Here is a 20,598-nt window from a genome sequence, read left to right as displayed (position 1 = left end):
CACTTACACCTTTTGAAATTTACCAATGATTATTGCCTTGGAGGATTAAACTACACTTAAGATGTTTCAATATACTGTACTCCCATTATCACAACACACTCAAGGAAAAGTGCTCCAGATTGATTTAAAATTATCTGAATGTAAAAGTTAGTTTTTGCAGCATACCTATACTGTACATTTCAAGCCAGGTTGGGAGGGTTACTATAGTGCAGGGGTTTTCAAAGTGTGGGAAGGTGAGCCTCCCCTCAGAGAACATAAGAACAGCCGCGCCCCCCCTCCCAATTATTATTGCTATTATTATTATTATTATTATTATTGTTGTTGTTGCTATAATGCAGGGGTATTATTATCCAGTGGAATGCCCTTACCTACTGGCCTAGCTAAATCAAAGTGGTTACTTTTTTTGGTTGGGCAGTGTAGTTTAACACAGTGGTTCTCAAATGGGGGTACGCGGACCCCTAGGGGTACGTTGGAGTACTGCAGGGGGTACGTGAGATTCGTTTTATTTTAATGAGAAAAAAAAACACATAAGTAGGCTACTGCATTTAAACAAACTACTAATAGTAGATTAACTACTTTATTCAAAAGTTTACAGTAATTCTGGATAATAAAATGGGAAAAATGCTGGGTGCTCTCTATTCCTCTCCCTCTCCTGACAAGCCCGTCAGTCTCGTGAAGCTCGCTGAACCTGTAATGAGTGACCCGACAGTAAAGAATACATATATGTATAACTAGTGTAGCTAGTTCCAGAGTAGATAAACTAGCTAAGTGTGTCTAACTCTTAGTGTATTTTGCTCCGCTCAACGGTCCGTCACATCGGGGGAGCTTTGATCCGGAAGAGCTGCGTGTTCTCCGTCAGCAGCAGCTGGTCTGATCTCTGATCTCTCTCTCGCGTCCGGTTATACTTCACTCGCGTTTATGTCCAAATCTGTCCGATCTAGCTAGTTCTAGCTAATGATATGACTGCCTGCTTATCAAAGGACCTAAACAATAAGCGTTGCTTGGCAACGGCTTGTGGCTGCAAAGTATAGCGCAGCATTATGCATAGCCTATGTTTATATGAGGGGTCAAAATCCCATGCCCAAAAAATGGTCATATATTTTTTTCTCTTCATTCCCCTCGCCCCAAAGTAAATAAATATACACATTTTTGGAAAAGTATCGAAGTTTGAACAGTGTGGGTTTTATATTAACAGCCTACACATATTTCAAAAAGAGAAGTGTAATAACTGCAGGTTGCCTCCCTGTCACTGAGAATGACAAAGATCCTCAGTGAAGCACAAGCCCATGTTTCTCACTACATTGTAAGTACAACTTATTAAAAAGATCAGTTCAATGCAACTAATTTCGTCTATTGCATGATGTTAAAATTGGTTTGCCATGAATTTAGTGATGGATTGTAAACATTGGAAATGTAGCATTTAAGTGTTTCTCAGTTACAATGTTGTAACACTGATGGTACAGCGCTGTACTGTACCTCTTTATAGTGGCATTTTTTCCTTAACAAATAGTTTTTGCGCCGATCAGGGGGTACTTGGCTGAATTTGTTTTTCAAAGGGGGTACATTATTGAAAAAAGTTTGAGAACAACTGGTTTAACATACCGTCTTATTTGACTTTCTCAGGACTTAAAACTGTTTTTTGGGGGCAGACCCCCACAAAGAAAAACAAATATTTACACACGTAAGGTCGTCATCTTAACAGTTTTTTATGCTCATCGAGTCATCCGTGAGAGAGCATCAAGTTGGCATGCCTATAACAGCTGAATGCGGCGATTACCATTCTGTTCAGCAAATCGCCTCACAAACTGATTAAGATCTAAAGCTTTAGTGCGTTTTGATTCAATGCTGAGTACAGCGCTACTTGACAGTCTCTTCCCTGTCATTGTAGACCGCAAATACCTCATTCCTTCTGTGCGCCGTCCCGTTCAAATGAAATTGCCGCCAATCACATTTCTTCGCCGCTCGCATAAAGTTAGCAGAAGTTAACTAGCTGGATTGCACTGTTTCATGTTATTTTTTTCTCCCGCTGCGCCTCCCCTGAACCTCCACTGAACCTCTCTTTGAAAACCGCTGCTATAGTGTATATATATTCTGTTATACTTATACATCAGTTACCTAATCTAAGTAATGTCACCTGGTTACTTTCCGTTTGATTTCGGGTAACTTCGATATTGTATGCAATGCAAATAAATAAATAAAAAACAGAAAATAAAGTGAAGTGCAGTATGTAAAACAACAGAACAATGTGATATTAGAAAAGAAAAAAACAAGGTGTTTAGGATAATTATTTAAGTCACTTCCGCCGCCTTTAATAGTTTAGAAATTATTTATAAGAAAACCTGTCTTTCCTTCAGCATATTCAGGCAGTAGCCTATACACCAACACTGAAACACATGAGCACATACTACAGTTTAAAAAAGCAGAAATAAAATCTGAGCTGAAAAAACTCCCTTTTAGTTTAATACACATGCACAGTTAAAATCACACACACACTATTTTATGAACATATAGGTTCACCTACTGAATTAAAAATAGAACAAATGAAGCAAAGAAAGTGAAAACCATAAAGCAGATTCAGGCAGTAGGCGTATAGATTCACACCTAAAGTATTAGCCTACAGAACAGTACAGCGTACAGAGAAGAGATAACATCTGATCCTTTTACAACAAACACTATATGCTCTCTATAGTCTTTTAATAACATTGTAATCCTGCTAGTAATCCCCATTTTTTATAAATGTAACTATAATCAGATTTCATCTTTTTGAAGGTAACTGTAAAGGAATACAGTTACCTTTTACTGTATCCTGATTACGTAATCCCTTTACAGGTAATCTGTTACTTCCCAACCTGAGTTTGACTAACCTGACGAGTATTCAGACCTCCTTGACTCTGTGTGAGGCTGCATGTGAGGACCTGGTTCTGAGACGAATAGACGGATGATAGATGGAGGGAATGCGAGCCAAAGTGTTTGGCAGCAGAGGAGCTGAGGGTATCGACAGGCCAATGCTTCATGGAATAATGTGCATCCCTAATGCAGCCAAGTGGAAAAGTCCACAGACAGGCAGTGGAATGAATTACCTGCAAATAATGTGGCTGGCTGATAATTATCATCATTTACAACTCTCTCTCTCCCTCCTTCCATAATGAGCCAATGTTAGTTAGCACGAGCTAAAGGTCAGAACAAGCTGGTTTTCTCCAGTTTCTTTCTGCACTGCGTTTCCCAGGGATCAACTGTCAATCAAACTGTGTGGGCGGGAGGATGGTGGTGGCTGGTGTCACTCATGGCAGAACAGAACAATCTGATCATCATTTAACTACTTGTTCATTCTTATGTCTGCATTAGTCATGTATGGCATGGCATTACTGTGTGGAAAAATGTTGAAAAGTCAATACATTTATCTCCAAAATAGGGTTAATTTAATGAAGAAAATCTATCTGCAAACCTGTTGCTGATTTCACCAATGATGACGTTGAAACAAATGTTGGCTTTCTGAGGATACCTTGTTTTGATTTTCATTCATTCTTGAATTATTTTTGACTAGGGATCGGTTTTATTTTTGTATCTATAAATGTAAAACATATTTTTGTATATTTTACATGTATCTTTAGGTATATTGTACCGATACATTGCTGAATTTTATGTAATTCCATTGTCTGGTTGTATTTGTATTGACATTATACTATATACCTATAGGATGAGAACTGCATCAACCTCAACTAATTATTCTGTGCCCAAGGTGCTCAATAAATGTGTTCTGTAGTAAAGTACTAAAAGTATCTTTGTACTGTAGAAAATAAACTGCAAATATAAATACATAGTAACGTAAATAAAATTAAAATAAACTGAATTGTAATAAAGTACGAAGAGCAAAAGAAAACATTTCCTGGGGTTAACTGCCCTCCTTCACAAGAACTGCACAGCTTTTCCTTTTTAAATCACATATTTGACATACTTGTTTAGGATGTTTTCCTTGCTTCCTATTCTACATTTGTGTTTGTTGTATATGTTCTCTAAACTACCACTATGCAACTATTACTACTTTTTTCCTACGGCCCTTGCTTGGATACATTGCTTTATTATAGTTATTACTTAAGACCTTTTTGTTCTATAATTGTATATTATTTTAATTGTAATTTGTGGCTGTGTTAAATCATGTGGAACATAATTAACTGGTGTGTGTGTGTGTGTGTGTGTGTGTGTGTGTGTGTGTGTGTGTGTGTGTGTGTGTGTGTATGCGTGCGTGCGTGCGTGCGTGCGTGCGTGCGTGTGTGTGTGTGTGTGTGTGTGTGTGCAGGAAGGGTCAATGAGCTTTTTATCGGTTTAGCAGCAGAAGTTCATGAAGCTGAACACACATGTGCTCTGCTGCTGGGAAACGGGCCTAACCAATCAGAATGCTTAATTTGACACCTGCTCCCTCAAACACTCGTTAACATCGTTTCCAACTTCTTTCCTTCCTTCCTTCTCTTCCCATGAGGTGGAGAGATACCTCAGAGATTGTAATTCACTAAAACAAAGTTAAACTGGAATATTTCAAGAACTTTTGAACAGATTGTCATAAACTGTTGCAGACTTCCATGTTGCCCAACAGGATGAATCCTAATGTTATTGGTATTCCCCTCTAGTTTCCTCAAGAGGTTAAAATGTGTAATTAAAGTGCAACTGCTCAACAACGTGTGGGTTACTGCCACACTGCTCAACAACGTGTGGGTTACTGCCACACTGCTCAACAATGTGTGGGTTACTGCCACACTGCTCAACAATGTGTGGGTTACTGCCACACTGCTCAACAACGTGTGGGTTACTGCCACACTGCTCAACAACGTGTGGGTTACTGCCACACTGCTCGACAACGTGTGGGTTACTGCCACACTGCTCAACAATGTGTGGGTTACTGCCACACTGCTCAACAACGTGTGGGTTACTGCCCTACGGTGAGGTCAGTGGATGAGAAGCACTGGCTATCAGAGCCAGATTTACACATACATGAACCCCATAGACATAGCTTAATTCAATGTTCAATAGGGAAGTTAGGGTCCAATTTAAAATAAAATACAGGTTTAATGTAACGTTTTTCTTTTTTGCAGCAACTTTCAATGTTTTTGCTAACGTTTTGGGAGACTGAGCCTCAGTTACCTGGGTTTAAGACAAGCCAAAATGGCCTGCCTTTTCTACTCCCCTCCTCTCTGTGTTTCCTTATCCTCTACTTCCTCACTCCCTTCCTCCTTTCATCCCTCTATCAGGTCATGTAGGAGGTTGTTTGACTTTTCTTTGAATGGCTTAGTAACATTTTCAAGACTTATTTTTCACCCGGGCTGAATCTATAATTCAACACCAACCTAGCTTTATCAGTCATTAGACACGCACACATGAGCACGCACACACACACACACACACACACACACACACACACACACACACACACACACACACACACACACACACACACACACACACACACACACACACACACACACACACACACACACACACACACCAACTTCAGCAAACGCACAGCACAAGCACTAACTTCAGAAAACGAACACACACCAACCTCGGCAAACAAACACTCACATCTCTACAAGCTCCCCTCTTACACCTTCTCTCCTCTTGTGCTTTTCATCAGTGCCCTGTTCCTCTCCTTGATCTCCTTATTCTTCTTCTTCCACCATATCTTCTTCATCATTACTTCCTCTTTTCATCTCTCCTTCCTGCCTTCCTTAGATCTACATTTCCTTCCTTCACCTTTTTAAATTGGTATATTCCCCCCTTACTTCTCAGCGTTCCCCCTCATTTCTGTACCGTAATCTCCCTTTTCTTCCTCCCAGCCTTCACATGCTTTTCTGTACAACTCGCTTTCATCTTTAAGCTTTCATTTTTAAGCTTTCATTTTTAAGCTTTCATTCTTTCTATAATACAAACAAAAAGACTAGTGTCCTGTTTAGTCCCATGCAAAAGAAACCACAAATGTATACTGAGCATGGTTTTACTTAGAGGTTCATGACACGGTTACTATAATCAAAGCAGGATATAATAAGCACAAAAAACAGCAAAAGGAACAGGTCTTCCTCGTTCTCTTTCTCAAGATTCTGAGGCTTTATTTCCATATGCACAACAGCTCAGCTCTGTCCCAGGCTCCTCCAACAATGCAACATATAATATACTTAGTTTAGACATAAAAACAAAAACACATAAAATAGTGTAATAAAATAGCAAAGCATGAGCTCGGGATGGTAGCCTCTCCATGTCAGGAAAATGCTTTCAGAGTCAGAAGGGATTTTCTTTGGTTATAGGTTTGAAAATAAACTAAACTCGTCCACTGATTTGGGCTTAGCGAAAACAAAGCTTGTCGTAACAACTTATCACCACCTTTATGACGGACTAGCTTCACCACCTTGAATATTTCAGTTTGATATTATTTGATATTGTTTGATGCTTTTTTCCCACTTCGTTCAAATGAGCTTCAGCTCTCAGCCTGAAAGCTGTTAAGCAAGGAAGATGATTATTAAAAGTGCAACACTCATCAGCTGCTCCGATCTGTCAGCTCCTCCGATCTGCTCAAATAAACATTATTTTGGGTCTGTGTTAACTGTTACCATCTGAGAAAAATGGCTTCTCAACAACTCCTACAGTGATGTCACCAGCACTTTTCTGAAAAGTTGACATCGTATCAACTTGAAGACATCCAAAAAAGATGGTGGTTGCCGATCTTTTTCTGGAGGAGGCCGCATGAATCGGCATCTGGTCACTCCTCATTGGAATCAGTTGAACAAAGACACAGTAGAGCACTCCGTGTTCTCCAGCCCACATTTAAAGTGGACTGATAGAAACAGGTGAAATTAATTACAAACAAGACGCACAGTGCAGAGGAAGAGAGGTATGAGAGAGGAGAAAGAAAGAAAACAGATAATGGAGAGATAATGGGGGAGGTTTCAATCTGTTGCTGAATCAGGGATGTGGCTGAGTTTTTAACCAAGTCTTCACCCTACAATTAATGATTCCCCTCATTGGGACCTCCAACACACACACACACACACACACACACACACACACACACACACACACACACACACACACACACACACACACACACACACACACACACACACACTGTGATTGTTGGAGCAAAGATAGAGCAAGGGTCTATTGCATTAGTGAGAGTTTAGTTGAAATCTTCTGGCAAAACGGGAAAGATATCAGAAAAGAGGAGAGAGGAGAGATGCTGAGAAAGACAGTGAGCGGAGGGGAGAAAGTCAGAACATATCCAGTCAGCCAAGAAGCTGCATAAAACACATATTCATGAGCTCTGAGACCAGGAGATCAAACTCAGGAGATGAATAATACCATACGATATTACTTTATTTGTCAGATCAAGTCTGAAATTTGACTTGCGTCACAGCAGCTCCATGTTCAACATCAACAGACACATATCCAGACACAATACATGAAACACAAACAACAAATATTTAACATAACAGCACAATCAGTGAGAGAAAACATGCTCAAAGAGCCCTCAGCGTGCATTTGATCTGGGATTTAGCTCTGTATTTACTGTGAGGATTGACTGATGCACAAAGTAGTGCTTCAGTCTGACTTTATTGAATCTTGGGACCCTGTATCTCCGATTAGATGGTAGCAGTTCATATTCAGTGTTCAGAACATGGTTTGGGTCAGAGATGAAGTTGTTGGACAGCCTCACTAGGTTGTTATGATAGGCTGAGTCATAGAGTCTCTGACAGGGTTGACCAACAATCTTTGAGCAGATTTTTAACAGGTGGAGCAGTTTTGATTTTAAAGCTGCTGACAAACATTTGTACCAGGTAGTATTGCAGTACTGAAGACTAGACATGATCACAGACGTAAAGAACAACAAAATAATTTCTCTGCTCGCCCCAAAAGACCTAAGACGGCGGAGAAAATAAATTATTTGTTTTGTCCTTTTGCACAGATATTCAATGTGAACCTTCCATGACAGCAGATGGTCAATCATTACGCAAGTATTTGTATGAAACTCCCTGCTTGATTTCATCTGTATGGATGACAATGGGGACTTTATGGGAGTCAGATGGTGAGCCAAAAATGATTTCCTCAGTTTTCTTGGTGTTGATCTCAAGAGCATTGTTATCACTCCACTCAACCACCTGATTTACAGCCTGTTGGTGCAGCGCAGGGTCGTCTGTGTTACTGAGCAGAGATATTATTGCAGTGTCATCAGAGTACTTAAGGATGACTTGATTTGGTGTGTTGGTACGACAATCATCAGTGTAGAGAGTAAAGAGTACAGCTGAACTCACACAGCCCTGGGGGGGCCCTACATTGGTTGTGATGGCAGATGATAGGGTTTTGTTAACCTTCACAAGTTGCTCTCTACTAGTGAGGAAAGCAGCATACCAGTAAATAAGGTATGGATGTACTTCCATTTTGACCATTTTTGACACCAAGATGTCTGCTTGTATTGTGTTGAATGCTGATGAGAAGTCTAGGAAGAGGGCTCTTGCATAGGTGTTGAGTTTATCTAAATGTTTAGTGATGATGTGAACCAAAGTAGCCACAGCATCTTCCGTGCCGCACCCTTGTTTATAGGTAAATTGGTATGGATCCAGTTTGTCTTGTGTTGTACTGATAAGAAATCGGAGCAGAATTCTTTCTAGTGATTTCATAATCACTGAGGTGAGGGCTATTGGTCTGTAGTCCTTATTTTCTTTTGGGCATACATTTTACTGAGTATGATCGGCACCACAGATCATTAATATACACACAAATACCGCCTCCTCTGGTTTTCCCCGAGTTCGCATCCCTGTCTGCTCGAACAAGGGTGAATCCGGGTACTTCAAAGCGAGATTCAGGCATCGTAGATTGTAGCCAACTTTCCGTGAAACATAGTAAAGAGGCCTCACAAAATTCATGACAGTACCTTGTGTATATCCTTAGTGTGTCCACTTTGTTGCTCAATGAGCGCAGGTTTGTGAGAATGATGGATGGAAGTGGTGGCCGGCTGAATCTCCGCCGTAGGCGATTCCGAACGCCTTCCTCATCTCTTTTCCTGATGTGTCTAAGCAGCTCCGGAGGGATGTCATCCAATAACGAAGAACACAGGTGGCTTGGTGTATTCATAGGAGGCCGATCGCATTGTAGCTCCAGCATAGCCTCGCGGCTGTATCAGCGTACGTATCAACGTACATACGTTGCCACGATACGATACATTAACGATACCTTTGAAACACCAGGCGATGCGATACGATACGATTCACCCCTGTTGCGATACAGTTCGATACGATTTGATTCAACATTATGCGATTCGGGGCGATACGATGCGATTCAACACGATGCAAAAATAATGATACTTCAATATGGTACGACAGAGGATTTTTGTTTTATTCCTGATATGCAGCAAATCATACATTAACAAAAAAGTGCTTTACATATTTGGTACTTCACATCCCATCATGCCGTTTATTTTTTTTATCTTTAAAAGCTCTCCAGAGTACAATTGTATAACACCTCACAGTTAAACAATGTAAGGATGCATTGCTCATGATTAACAATGTGCAAATAACAGCCACCATAGAGCAATGCCCATACAGCTGCCAGCCTGAGGTGCTTAACACTCAGAGGCTAACTCACCAGTGAGCAGAAAGCAGTGTTTTCTATCTGAACAATAAAGAAAACAAATAACCTTTCACAAACAGGTATTTCATAACTGCTTACAGTAAGGAAGACATTTAAATTATTATTGGCCGTCACAGGCTGCTGTAAGCTAAACACCTCTCTCTGACAGAACACCTCACTGAGTGATTTAACTCATATGTCTCACTTTCAGGTTTATCTTTTCAGCCGCAGACCCCACGTCGCCTCTTTATGTGCGTCGCTAAGTTCCTCGTACTACTTGTGTACTTTAAAGCGGCTCGGCATCGTTAACAATTTGCGAGTGATTTTTCATGTTGACCGTCTGTAGTAATAGTGCCGCGCACATATACCATCAGGACGTTACTGATTGGGTGCGGCTGCGGAGTGATACTGTGTGTATGCAAGTCCGCATCTAGGACAGATCTATGTATCATGGCTTTAGACCTGTTAAGTAATAAAGATACCTCATACAAAGGTCCACGGATACCTTATTACTCTCCATGACCTGCGGTCAACTATATAGCATAAATTACTATCACACCGTCTTTCTTGAACAATCCGAAGTGTTGCCAAAAGTTTGATTTGTAGGTATTTTTCGGTGCGCTGTGTTTCTCTTTCTCCTCAACTTCCGTGTGTGTTGATAACTGAGACTCTCGTTCTCCGTAGTGGCGAAGCAAATATCAAAGATCGTCTCTGCTGAGCGTTGACAAGATAAGGGGATTTTATATGAATGAATCGGTTTTTTACCGATGCAAAGACGCTACGCAATCGATGCATCGCGAGTTCAACCCGGTTCAACCCAAACTGTAGCCGATGTGCACTCTTTCAACCGGTGCACTCGCATCTTGAACGTTTATGCCGGTGCACCGATGCGAATCGGTGAATCTTAACATCTCTAATGGCCAGACATGGTCCGCAGAAGGCAAAAGTAATCCACAGGATCAAAAGCATGGTCTCTCAAAAATGATGTTTCATGCAGACAAAACAACGTTTGGACAATAATTAGCCCAAAAACAAACAAACAAACAAAACACAAGACGGACGGAGCAGCTGAGACGCGGTGCGCAGCCGACCAGCGCACTTCACGCGAGACACGCGTTAGCAAACAAAAAGTAAGCAGCATTTTACACAGGGAGCAGCGAACATGGGGTGTTCTGGATTACATGGAAACATCCACCTTTAAATGTTACATCAGTGTTCTTCAGAACAGCGTTTTCAAATGTTACGAATATTTCTTAATCCTGGGGGATTTCTTTGCAAAATGTACTTTTTTTACAAAGTGTAGTTTAAAATTAAGATTCAAGCTAATGAGCTCAAACATGTAAAAGTCATTGATTATTCAAGCAGTCAGTTCCTCACCCGGTTACATAATGTTCCACTTGGTCAGTCAACAAACCATAATTATCAACTTAGACAATAATAATGTGTCACGATATCTTTATTTATAGCACTGCTTAATCCTGATTGGTCAATTGGGACATTCCAGAGGTCTGCTGTTTTTCACTAACTTATTAGCTATGGAAGATCATTGGAGTCATATCAATCCGCAGAAACAAGTCCGGTAAATCTAACGTCAGCTGTGGACAACCAAAATGTGCTTCCTCCATCAGAAAACACCATGGAGCACTTGTTGAGTATTCATTTTTAGATTTGTGGAGAACAGGACACTTTGGATTCATGATGGCTAAGCTGTCCCCAGTAAGGAAAAGAAAAAGTGCCCAAGAGAAGGAAAGCGGTTGAAATAAAGAGAGCTGGACATCAGAGAAATCAGCAGAAGAAGACATAAAGTAAACGCTAACAGGAATACTGTTGTGTCTCGTCAAATGTGTTAGTTTTGTTTATGTATTTTTTCTGTCATTTCCTGTTTTATTTTGTACTTACCTCTTGTCTTTCATTTCAGGCTCTGTTAATTCCTCCCCTTGTGTGTTTTTCCCTCCATCGTCAGTGTTTGCCCCGCCCCTGATTGTTTCCACCTGTTCGCACTCACCTCATGTTTAAATAGTCCTGTCTCTCCCCTGTCCTGTGTCAGTTTGTCTTGTTTGTTTCTCCGAATGGTCGTGCCACGCCTCAGCTCAGAAAGGATCGCTTTCACTTATGTCAGGTTTTGTTTCTTTTGTTAATTTTGTAGGCTTAAGTTTTTCTTAAGTTCTCTTTTTGTTAGTTTTTTCCTCCTTGTGAGTGTTTTTTGTTATTTCCAGTATCTACTCTGTTAAGAGGGATGACCTGATCTGTGAAATTAAAATTACATTTTTTTACATTCAAGACTTTGTCTCTGGGTCGTGCATTTAGGTTAATCAGTTTGTGTCGAGATCCGGACAAACACAGTATGGGCTCTGGCAGTGTTTAAAGACTGGTTCATGGAAAAGATAGTTACAGAAAACCTCCATCAGTGCTGCTGTCATTATAATTTACGCTGCTATTGCGCAGTTTCATCAATAATCAATCATTCTTCTATATGATTCTGGTTGTTCCTGTCATGAGCCAGGATCATGAGCCCTGGATGTTCTCGTTGCTGTGGCCGCTCCAGCTGTTGGTACGCAGTGGAACAGATTATTTTCTATTTTTCCACTTTTTTGTATTCAGTCTTAGTTTGCTACTTCTCTTTGGCTTTGTTGAATGAGTGATTCCATGTTTAAAATATGTACTGTAGTTAAGTAAAATGTATCTACTTGCTATTTGTGAAAGTAAAAACAAAAACTTCTTTGTAACATATTTTTGTTATTACGCCCTCTGACTGTGGGGCAGCCTCCAGAGGACCTGAGGGCAGCAGAGAGCGCTCATACTTTAAGATAAAAAATCAAGACCCACCTTTTTTAACTGAATTGTATTGTGTTCTTCTTTTATTCTTTCTCATGTGTGTATGTACATTATGTATGTGTTTGTTTGTGTATGTATATACAGTATGTATGCATACACATATATAAATGTATATATTTTTATTTTTTATTCACAAAGCTATGTGTTACACTGATTATTAACCGGGAAGGGGGAGACACTATTGTTCCTATTTGTGAATTCTCTGTGTTTTTGTGAAGCACTTTGTGTTACCACTGTGTATGAAAGGTGCTGTAGAAATAAAGTTTGAGTTTGATTTGTTCATTTGTGGCGGCTTCTTTTCTAACAGCACTTTGAATCATTTTGATAAAGTGCGGAACTAGAAATAAAAAAATGTCCCCCAAGTTTTTCATTTTCTGGTTTGTGAAGACAGTCAGCAGGTTCACTGAGGCCCATGCTATTTATATTAATGCCATGAGTTCAGTCTGTATTCTGCTCTGTGTGCTCAGACTGAAAGGCTGCTTCTGGAACATCAGCAAAATACAGATCTATGACTATTGCATGTATTTAAGTGCATGTGTGAAAGCTTCGAAATTACTTGTAGGTTTAATATCTCTCAAACAATGACCTCATGTCAGACCACAGGGATAATATTTATTGCAGGTATTCATTTTCTCCAGTAGAGTTTTTTTATTCTATTAATAATGTTGGTTCTTTCAGGCTGATTATCTTTTGTGGGATTAATTTATGCAATGTTAGCAATTAAAACTTGGCTCGTTTTAGATTATAATATATGGGTGTGTGTAGGCCAGATCATGAGTTTACCCTGTATTTACATTTGTCATGCCATGGGGGCTCTTTTCCAGCCTCTCCGCGCCTTGAGCCTAATGAATCTGTTCTAAACAGTAGTATAGATAATTTATTTATTCCATATTAAATGGCTGTGACACTGAATATGTGTTTAAAGGCTGTAATTTGTTTCCATATAATTAAAAACTCAAAGAGCCTCATTAAGCGAAAGAGTTTCTTGTACATGTATTGGAATGTAATATATGTGTGTTTTAGTTTTCTTTGAGGCTAATCAAGTGAGTTCATCCAATCTCAAGCATATTGTAACATGCATCCCTTATTTATTCTTCATTTCATATCTAAATTATAATTGTGAAAAAAGCTATTTAAAGAACAGAGTTTGGCATCAATTCTCATGGTCTCGTAAACCAACACAGATAGTTGTTACTTTTACCAACATGATTACAAAAATAAATCTGATCGATTTTCAGAATTGAGGCTAAAACAAAAGCTTTGGCTCAAAAAAAAGATGAGCAATTAGCATTGATCATTTAGGGTTAGAGTAACTTGTAATGAAATCATGTTGAAACAAAGATTTCCTCACCAATCATTTGTAGCATAAACATTCTTTTAAGTTGATAGAAATTAAGTTGTTCCAACTTTTTTTCCACATAAATCAAAATGATTATAAAAGTGAGTTTTACTTAATTACCAGAAAGGATTTGTTTTATTCAACAATAAATGCCTTTTCATTTAAACAATATCAATTATGTAATTATTAATATTATAAATGATTTGTGTTGTAACAGTTGAGTCCACTGGTTCATTTCTCTAACGAATTAAACTCGTTAGAGAAACTCGTGTTTTGATTTGTGCGATCATTTTCATTCTACTGAGGTATGTCCACAACAAGAGCCCTTGCAGCTCCACAATATAATAGCAGTGTAAATGGCTTCTAATTCAAGTTGTTACAGCATAGTTTACAATCATGTTGGTGCACAGATGCAATAATACAAAATACTAATGCTACTAATTCTAAATACTAATACGACCCAAAAAATGAGAATAATATGACTCCTTTGATGAACAAAAACTCAGAAGAAAATGTGTAGGTACGTTTAGCCCTGTTTATGTTGCAGCTTCAGCAAATCATCCACCCAATGTTAATGGTCTTCAGCTCCTCTGCATGGGGGGTTGTTGACAATAGTCAATGCCCACATTAGCATTGTATACCTTGGTATACTATGGTTCCACATTAACGTTCAACCATAAAGCATTGTATAAGTGTTGTCGGTAATATGAGAGCTACACACACATGCAACACGTTTCTTTCCTTTCTTCAACAGATCCTCCCTGCTGTTTTCTTCTCTATTCATTCTGCATTGTTGCTCAACAAGGGAATTACCAGAGAAGAGGAAGATGAAAGAATGTCGAATCCAAAACATACAAAAGCACTGCGAGAGTTTTATAAGCCATGTTTCTATTACAGGACCAGAGAGAGGAAGATTTGCAGCGACAGTACCTGCACTAAAAGAGAAACCTGCTGAACCAAAACTGGAGTCGCCCTGCAGCTGTATTATTCTGAAAATCTGAGAAAACGCTGGAAAACCAGGTCATCGCTTTCAATAAAATGAGGACACATTTGCAGGAAACACAACCTGTGTGTATCCAAGATGTAAAACAGTGTGAGGCAAAGTGTGTTTGGTTTGAGGAGAAGCAGTTGTTTTGAATGAAGGACCAACTGAGCTACAGAGTAAACGTTCAGGAAATCAATGGTCGTATATCTTTGTGACCTTCAGCGAGACAATTACACACCTCCTGTCCCCACAAACACTAATACACACAGCAGGGCAGGCCAGCTGAAAGCACCTGAAGGTTGAACGTGTCACATGGAAAGGTCTAGAGATCCTCATGTACTAAAATGTGTACATACAGCAGATTGTCATACTGCCACATTTAGGGCTGCACATGGACGTCTGCATGGTCAAAACACTATAATTCAGGAGACATTTGAGGAGACAAACAGCTATAGACCACACTGACTTGAAACTAAATCGGGTCAGCTGGTTCTTTGTCTCTTTGGACGACAACCCTGAGGTTTTTAAGCTGAGTCAACACATTTCTTAGGATTTATTAAAGTTGCAGTGCCAAAGTCAGACTTAAAAACAGGCCTGGTTCCATGGGGCAGGTAGGGCCAATAGATATCTTCCCCCTCCCCAAATAAAATGTGTTATACAATTATATATTTTTATTTCATTTGTACTCTAATGCATTGTTCTACATGATGTGAGATGTCAAATAAATGTGTAAAATATATGATTTGTGAGCCCACATTTAGACAAATCGCTAATCAGAACACTTTATGCAAACAAGTGTGTGTGCAGTCGTCTTTTCTGGAGTTCTTCTGAGTTTGGATTCTGTAGCCTGCCTATTCTGTTTTCAGAAAATGCTTGATTCAATTCCTTTAATCTCCTTGAGAATAGGAAACACTTGACCATCATTTATGGAAAGAAAGGAGATAAGTCCGTCCCACGATGCCTTGCAACATTTAGTGTGACCCAGCATTCAGTCGGAAACATGATGTGATGGAGAAACACGGATCATGTTAATCACGGTGCATTTTCAGCATTTTTTCCTTATGCCATAACTTCCCAAATGGATTAGACGTTTCCAACTTTAGGGTGTTTCTGTCAAATGATCAAACAACGTCAAAATGTCAATTTGTTTACTAAGCTGTGTGGGGTTTCTTCAACTTTAATAAATGAATAATGTGGTCCACGTTCGCAATGCCGGACAGAAAGTAAAACAGGTACTTATATTTAGAGAGAAAGTATGAGAAAGATAATGTGTTTTTGAACATTAAATCATGTAAACATGATCTAATAGAAAACCAAGAATACAAATCTGAACTTGAAAATTAGTATAATAAACACGAGCTGCTGCACAAGAACTAAGTGAAAACATGTCCTACTGTTGGCAAAATGATAACTAAAATAAGGAAATACATACCCAAAGAACGAATGAATTATTATATTAATCTTACAAGACAGAAGATGTCAACATAACACATTAAAGTTGTTATCAAAATGATTGGGATCATTTACAAAATATATATATAATGACAACCTAAGACCGTGAAAAGATTCAGCCTTGAATTAATATTCATGATCTTTCCCATCATGCAACAGAGATAGTTAGTCTTAGAAGAAAGCTATAAATATGCAACAAAAATCAATATAAAAATCTATTTTCTACAAGTTAGAATCAACGTGTTGAACAACACTGCCTCTATGACCCCTGTGTGTGCAGCAAAACACACACCAACAAGCGCACGCACACAAACACACGCACACACACACAAACATACGCACACAAACACTAATGTGCTTCTACACATGCAGTCAAAGTGCAGCAGCATCTATTCATTATCAGCACACAGGCGCTGAATAATTAACACAACCAAGTTTGAATGCACGTTATTATTTATTTATCCTTTTCATATTTGTTCTCTTTTTTTTATCAGTGCACGCAGTAGAACAAGGAACAGTGTGTGAGCAGCGCTGTACTTCTCCATGTGACAGGTTGTATTGTTGTCACTCTGCAGTTTTTCTGCAAGCAACGTGCTGCATTCATGTGTCATTATCGCTGTTGTCAATGCCAGTTTCAAAATACTTAAGACGGGACACAAGGACCAAAAACACTGTTATTCATGTGCTCTCAATTTTTGCTTCCTTAAAATGTCATCACCGCAGGTTATTTTAAATTGTTTTTTGCATTTTTCTTCACAAATGAAGAAAAAAAAGTGGGAAGAAAACATCCAAAATACACATTTAAGTGAAGTAAAACTTAGATTTAGACAATGCAATTTCATAATGGCATTGAAAAAATAATTAATCAGAAAACCCCAGTCAGCCGTAAAATACATATTTTTAAAAACACATTCTCAAAAAGGATTTATTTTTCTTGACTTCCAATCATAGCAGACAGTTCTCTTGATCCACACACAGTCATAATACAATCCTTTACATCCTGTGTACACTATACATGCTGTTTGACAATAACAAAGCAGAAACACCTCCACAGAGTGGAGTCCAAACACCAGCAGCTCCATTCTCCTCCTCATTCCCCCCCAAACAATCCTCCATATTTTTTCCTAGCACGTACCAGTGTTTACTCAGCTGCAGCTTAGAAAAGGAGTAATACACAATACAAAGAATTCCTTTAAAAATGAATATTCCACATTTCACAGTCACACATTCAGTCACATTTCACAGTCACATCTTGCTGTTCTTTGGTCCTATATTTTCCAACATTAAGCACAATTCTTTGACTCCAATAATTTGTTTGTTGATTAAAATCTCTAAGTCATGTCACACTTAAAGGTGACCTATCATGCAAAATGCAATTTTGTACGTCTTTTATACATGAATATGTGTCCCCGGTGTTCCAGGGAACTCACCAAGTGTCAGAAAACACAACCCTCTCTATTTTCCTCCATACCCAAATCTCTTAAAAAGGGGCTGCAACTGATCTGATACAGACTGATCCAGATTTGAACACTTCTGTGACGTCACAGAAATGGCGCTACGGCTATTGGGCCAACTCCACCAATCAGGAGGAGACAGCCACGGACATTGCCGTTCGAAAGCGCTGGAGACGCTGTAGTACATATGCTAGGCCTGTAGATGGTGCTGTTCTCACAGAATCAGCCCATGAAAAGACAGTGTTAAATTGAGCGAAATGAGGAATGGCTAAAATGCATGATCTGTTAGGTATTTTGAAAAATAAAAAGTATAAATATGCCTTATATAGGTATGGTCCTACTATTCAAATATAGCATGATAGGTCCACTTTAAGAACAACTCTGTATTCATAGGAAGTGTTTTCTCCACACTTTGCCATGGCACTTAAACGCACCAGATTTTCCTCAGCTGAAACTTTAAAATAATACTTGCTCCATCTAAAGCATTCCTTGTTACATTGGTTCTGAACTGATTGCACTCATTCTTAGCTGAAACTTTTAAAAATATAGTACTGAATCAGTTTAAAGCATTCCTTTATACACGTTTTTATTCAATCTGGATGATTGATTAACCTTTTGAATCTGATTCTTAGTTCTAATGCCAAAATCTGATAAACATGTGGGTTGAGGATTCCCTTTCTGTCAGTTTAGAGATATTCAGTCACATTTCACACTCTTATTTGATTAGTTTTGTCCGACTTTCTCAGATATCCATCCAAGAATAATTCAGACTTTAACGCATGTATAGTCTCCAATATTGATCATGGATGTTTAATTTGGTCAATAAGTCAGATTTGTATCTGAATCTCAGTTGTTAATGCCACACACACATTTCTGACTAAGCTCATGGGAGAAAAGCATGTCTTAGAAATATTGCCTGTCTGCAGAGAGGTGTATATCTGCTGATATCACACATGAAGGCAAGCAGACAGGACAGAGAGACAAACCCAACCTGTCAGGTCCTCCTGCTCCGCTTCATGAGGACCGACAGAGAGACGTGTGTGTGTGTGTGTGTGTGTGTGTGTGTGTGTGTGTGTGTGTGTGTGTGTGTGTGTGTGTGTGTGTGTGTGTGTGTGTGTGTGTGTGTGTGTGTTGGAGGTCCCAATGAGGGGAATCATTAATTGTAGGGTGAAGACTTGGTTAGGTTTAGGATTAGGATTAGGGTAAGGGTAAGGTTAAGGGTTAGGGTTAGGCATGTGTTGGTTATGGTTAAGGTTAGGATAAGTCTCCAGGAAATGCATGTAAGTCAATGTAATGTCCCCTGAAGTGATGTATACATGGTATGTTTGTTTGTGTGTGTGTGTGTGTGTGTGTGTGTGCGTGTGTGCGTGCGTGCGTGCGTGCGTGTGTGTGTGTGTGTGTTGCGTGTGTACACACGACACATTCACCCACACTGACCGAAAACACATCTGAGATCACAACTGAGAGCCCTGTTCAGGCAGGACCAGTCCCAACAGAAACAGTTCCCAACAGAAACAGTTCCCTGAATGAAGATCAGCTGTCCGTAATGATCTCCATCCTCATCCTCAGGCACGCTGCATGCGCAACATTCAAGTTTCAGAGAAAAGTAAATCCCATTTGCCTTTTTAAAAAAAAAAAGGGAAAATTAAAACCGCAAGAATGAGAATAAAGAAGGTAAACAGAACAATGAACTATACACGAAAATCAAAAGATGTCAGATCAACAGAAAGAAGAATATACATTTTTAGAAAATGAAAAGAGAAAGAAGCGATCGGCAAAAAATAAATAAAGAACTGAAAATACACAGAAAATAAGCCAGAAGATGCTTCCCTTCCAGCAACAAGCAGCGGGGAAAAGCTCCGTTAAGACTCAAAGAGACACAGAGAGAAATCCAAGCAGCGGCTGGAATTCAGAGCGAAAAATGAAAAAACCAAAGCAGCAACAAAGAAAGAAAGAGAAGAAGAAGAAGAAGAGAGGACTGACCTACCACCGGTCGAGGAGGCAAAAACGCTGAAAGAGTCGCGAGGACGAGAGTGTGCGCGTGGTCACCGGGCTGGAGCTCCGTCTGCGCGCCTGCCGGTGGGGGGGCGGTGATAAACAACGGAGCGCAGAATGGAGCGAACCACTGCACGTTGGCAGGCGGGGGGAGGGAGGGGGAGGCCGTGTGTAGCAGAGTGGCTGCTGGGAGCTCCGTTCGTAATTTGGCATATGGCGGAAAAAGCGCACTGACAGTGCCAAGCAGGCTCTTAAAGGGACATGCCATCCAACAATTAATTTACTAGACAAGCAGCTAGTAATCAGGGGAAGAGTCAGTGGCGGCCAGCCCATCGCTAGGGGTGCCGCCCCACCTCTTCCCACATTACAAATTAACATTAAAAAAATTACAATTAAAAAGTATATTTTTTAAATATATTTTTAAATATATATTTTTAATTTTAATATTTAATTAACAAGGTAAATATTATATAATTGGTATCAGTAAAATGTATAATCTACAATAAAATCTAGTTTAAAATGGTGTTACGATGTCTAAAGTTACTGATAAGTCACATGTTTCCTGCCTGGCCTTGCCTGTGTATCATTTCCCTCTCTCGTCTGGGCGCTAAGAGAGGAGCCCTCAACCAGTGCAGCAGCAGCCACTAGCAGCTGACTATTGCTATCTGTAAGCTATGGCTCCGAAACATAATTTCAGCCAATCAGCGTCGTCAAATCTGATGATCACCGGGCGCCAATGTCAGATGATTTAGAAGGTCTTCAAAATGTCAAAATGTCCGGGCTGCAAAGTAACCAGTACGATAATAGCCTTTCAGTTCCCCCCAACAATTTGTATTGAATTAAATCAACATGGAAAGAGTAATCACTAACTTTGTTTCCCCCGGCCCCTTATTGGAGAACACCCAGCTAGTAACCGAGCAACCAAGCTT

The 20,598-nt window shown here is 39.5% G+C and overlaps 1 protein-coding gene across 1 annotated transcript in view; it reads right to left on the bottom strand.

Moving 5' to 3' along the window:
• The window catches only part of raly (RALY heterogeneous nuclear ribonucleoprotein), a 559,745-nt gene extending 539,978 nt beyond the window's left edge, over nt 1-19,767 (bottom strand). Inside the window, exon 1 of the mRNA XM_079680060.1 lies at nt 19,662-19,767. The gene's annotated coding sequence lies outside the window, so the exon portion shown is untranslated. The remainder of the gene's footprint in view (nt 1-19,661) is intronic.
• Between the last annotated feature and the right edge of the window lie 831 nt (nt 19,768-20,598).

Source organism: Notothenia rossii, assembly GCF_949606895.1.
Source record: "Notothenia rossii genome assembly, chromosome: 5".
NCBI lineage: Eukaryota > Metazoa > Chordata > Actinopteri > Perciformes > Nototheniidae > Notothenia > Notothenia rossii.
Note: the sequence above shows the minus strand (reverse complement) of the source record. Positions and strands in the feature narration are given on the sequence as shown.